This window comes from Choristoneura fumiferana, chromosome Z, assembly GCF_025370935.1.
Source record: "Choristoneura fumiferana chromosome Z, NRCan_CFum_1, whole genome shotgun sequence".
Taxonomy (NCBI): Eukaryota; Metazoa; Arthropoda; class Insecta; order Lepidoptera; family Tortricidae; genus Choristoneura; species Choristoneura fumiferana.
The window spans coordinates 37,138,006-37,142,742 of record NC_133472.1 but is presented as its reverse complement, the minus strand read 5'-3'; positions in this window follow the sequence as shown (position 1 = coordinate 37,142,742).

Sequence of the window (4,737 nt, the reverse complement as noted above, 5' to 3'; positions counted from 1 at the left end):
TTCGCGTCGTCAATTCGCGCGATGATAGGCCACCCAGTTTTTGCCATCGCGCGAACACGCGATTAATGGTCGCATTCGCTTACTCGCGCTTGATCGCGCATTCGCGTTCTATTAGGACAATGCCTTAGTCGTAAGATGTTCTAATTATTACAGGTATAAGTAATCTAATGTCCTCATATCGGCACCAATAGGGAATATGCATCAAACCCAAATTTTCTCTTAAACATTTCATAGTGAAAATCATCAATATCTGCTGAAGAATAAACAAGGTACCTATTATTATTATGAGCGACATATGTATATGAGCGAATGAAGTTTGCATTGACGTCAAAGTTCATTCATGTCTTATTGTCAATTTAAAATGTCCATATCTTCGTTCTTTTTCTTTTGAATTTGATTTTATTTTCAAGATATAAAAAAAACACGACTTGGTTTGACATACAAAAAAGATATATTTGGAGAATTAAAAAAATGCTTGCATATTCTCTATTAAGTAACTATTTTATGTTCTAATATCACCAGATATTTGAGTAACAATTTTTAAGATTATTCACAAATGCCACTTTTATAATCGTTGCCCTGCATGTAAATAGGAACTATCCATCGAATTATAAAATAAAAACCCTCTGACAATACCTAATGATAATTTTAAATGGCAAGCGAAGGCTTATTAAACTTAGGGAGCGGTTTGCAGGCTGTTAAGGAATTATACAAAAAATATGAATCTCCACTTGGTTAGCATGGTTTCGATAATTCATCATACGTTTTTGTTTACTACGTACTACGTACAATTCGTTTACTCAATTAGTGAGCATGGACGATCACCACAAAGATACAGTTAAATATATTGACCCGGATAACTCACGTCTTAAATCGAATTTAGCTCGACATGTGTGTGTTTAGCTGGTAGTTTCATGTTCAAAAGATACAGTTCTCTGCTTTGAACGTTGGGTTTCGAAAAAAGACGTCTGCGTCTGAGTTGCTCATACAAAGTATTTGAGTGGACAGTCGGTACTTTTATACCCCACAGTATAAGTCTTTATACTGTAATCCTATGGTGTCTTTAAAGGATAAAAATAAAAGTAGACAAATATGTGTACCTGTAGTCAGGTAGGTATATAAACATAAAAATAGGTTTGCACGCTAAACATCCTGTTGTAACGAAACCATTTTTGCCCGTTTATGGGCGATATCGTAGTTAGATTGTCACACACAGTGGTCAAATTTTTACATTCTGTTGTACAGTTAGCAGCAAAAGAGAATGAGCGGTTACAATGATCACAATTAATCTAAAGTTGACTAGCGCGCACATCCACTTCTACTGACAGGCGTAGTGGCTGCATGAAGCGATATGGAACGACATGGTCAACAATTCCGTTAGGTACAGTCAGCAGCGGAAGGATGGATGGAAGTGCTCAAAAGGTTCTACACACGAAGGTAATAAGAGAGTGTTTAGATTATTTTGAGCACCACAACCGGTTATCAACTTAGGCTGCTGATTGTACCCCTACATACCAACATGATTTGAATTAGACTACTAACTGGCACTGACATTTTAAAAAGACTATAATATATGAAAAACTAATAAGTACCTACGTTTCCTGTGTTTAATTTTTGGGAAGATTATAGTTTTAGTAAAACGAGACAATACATTTTGATCTCTTATACTTATTGGAAAAAAAACTCTAACGAAGACTTACGTCACTTATTGACTATTAATTTTACTTTTACTTATAAAAGAAATACATAAAAATCACATTTTACTATGTTTTAAAACATTAAGATCTGAAACCATCTAACCGATTTCTACGAAAATTTATATAATATTTGTATGGTTGGTTCTAACTTGAAAGATAAGATAATTTGGACCCGATGTATGGCCCTGTTATCGAGTAAGACATACCTGGAGGAAGTTACGAACAAAAGCTGGTGCTCGCATTATTTATGGGTCTCAGCTCATTAGAGCCACCCGGCACCCAATCCGCACCGTCTCGCCGCGAGCGGTTAGTATACTTTATATGGATTTGTATGGGCATGCACTCACTACACCAACTCCGTTGAGTCACCGGATCGCCTCGGCCGTGATGATCCCACGCGCGGACGGCGAGTAGACTACTCGGTGATAGCTCGCTGCCCGCACGCTTGCGATGCGGCGCTCTCCCTTCATAGTAGACTACTCGGAGATTCGTGGACCACGCGATGTCCACTCGGTGTCAAAGCGGCGTTCACACGTGGACCAACTGTCGACAACGAGTGGACGCCGAACGACAAGGCGGTCGGTGCTGGTCGGGTGCTGGGTGGCACTAATGAGCTGTGACGTTTAAACACGAGGTAGTTATTAATTTCGCTTATAAGAGAGTCATTACTGACGAAGTTAACATAGTTGAGAAACTTTGAAGTTATAATACGTTAGTAATATAATACGTTCGTTTTTTAAAAACATCAGTCACTTATTGATAACTTAACAATATTTTCGATCTATATTGCATTGCTCAATGATTAAAAAAATAAAGATAATATATAGACTAGATTTTTTTTACCCGCGTCTTTTGCGGTAGGTGTACCAACTTCAACTTATGAGTATAAACAACCATTTATATGGTTATATTTATATTTGAAAGAAACTATCGTGACGAAGCCTGCAGGTGTGTGTGAAGTTCTCAGTACACATTGGGCCCGCGCGGAAACTACGTCTCAAAACCTCTCATTCTGAGAGGAGACCTGTGCCCTGCAGTGCGACATATTTGAGATGATTATTTTTTTCAAGTTAAGGAGGATTCATCAAATCTAGTTGTCACATTTGAAATATGCTCAACTTAGTATACGTTATGCCTATCCAATTTATTAAAAGTGTAAACAAACCGATTTCATCAAAATTCTTGTATAAACACCCACTGGATCGAATCAATAACACATTAATCTATAATTCGTGACTTTAACTAGATGTCTAATCACATTTTTCACCAAAATTCACTTGATTTTGATATTTATTTTTCATTTGAAAAATCTTCGTCAAAATCTGACGTTATTTCTTGATTGAAACATGTGTATGTCGGCGGCCGATCGTAAAATCCACCATATCACGAAATTCCTAGGCATATCATGAAATGCCGCCATTTCATGAATTGGCTAAGGGACATCCGCCATATCGTTCAAAACTCACCGTTTAGCGATTTGCCTAGTGACGTTTAGGCAGATCATGAAATTCCTAGGCGTATCATGAAACGCCGCCATATCGGTTCTGGCACTTCGCCGGCTGCTGCCGTGGCACGCTCGCTTCGCTCGCTCGGCTCGTGCGTCGTGATCATAATTAATACTAACCACTCCTCGGTTCGCTCGTCGTACCAAAATTTTTCTATATAAATAAATAACAACTAGTGAATACTTTATTTATCAACAAAATACTAACCTCTAAAATACGGGCAGACGTGCATGGTTTTTTCACATTGTGTACAGAGTCCGACATTCACATAAAAAGAACGGAGCTGATGTTCAAAAGCTTCTTTTGCACTTCTTTTTTGAATTCAATCACTATTTTCGGTTTAAAGATCATTTTGTTGCGACGCCGACATTTTTCACGCGCTAAACAAACACGGCCGGTCAGCTGGTCATGGTCGCCATTGCATACGCAGCGCCGCCAGTGGCCAAAAAAGAAACTATTTTACGATGTGCCCGGTATAGAGCTAGGAATATCGACGAATGCGTTGCTCTAATCGATCTGCCGTATTATTTCTCAGGCACATCGTGATATGCCTGGCCAACGTTTAGGCATATCATGAAATGGCGGCGTTTCACGATATGCCTAGGAATTTCGTGATCTGGCGGATTTTACGATCGGCCGCCGACATGTATAATCTGTAGTAGCATAGACTAGCGTAGAGATAGTGGAAAATTTTTACATTTTAAAAATCGATTGATGCGCGGATGAATAAGCGTTTTTTTTTACTTTCCTTAAAATTAAAAAATAGTTACTGCTTTTATAATTGAATAAACAGTATTTGGAATTAAATGAAGTATTGTAAATAATGAAATAGACAAAAATACGTTGATCTTTTCAATTAAGAAATAATCGATTTACTGAACAGATTAATTATTTTGCAATAGGTTCTAGGTTTTCACATCACTAAATGTCTATGGTCGGGTTAATGGGCGTCTTTGTTTACGCTTGTCATAAATTGGATCGGAATACAATATAAAGTTATCACGTAAATTATTTGACTCCACTCGGTAACGTTATTCACCTCAGTTAAGGGATTTTTGAAAGAAAAATGTAGGCGGAATGTTGGTGCGTTGCGTAGGTAGGTACTTAGAGCGCCATGGTGCCAATTTCACGTCTAGAGTACCTTAACGTAGATAAGATCTTTAGGTTAAAAACTACTATTTTATGATTGGTTATTTGGAGTCTTTTTGTATTTTTTATTTCAACTCCAAATTTTTTACTTTTACGGTCATCCCATAAAACCACATTGAAAATACAAACAGAGACATGGGTGCACAGAAAAACCAGAAAAAGAGACCAGCGCTGGGAATCGAAACCAGGTCCTCAGCATTCCTTGCTGCGTCCCATACCCACACTACCACTGGACAGGACAGGACAGGAGTAACTCTTTTTCTGGTTTTTCTGTGCATCCATGTCTCAGTTTGTATTTTCGATACTATTATTTTGCTAATACTCACTTGGACACATCAAACTTGATGTACTTACCTATTGTTTTCCTTTTCTGGAAAACGTATCAA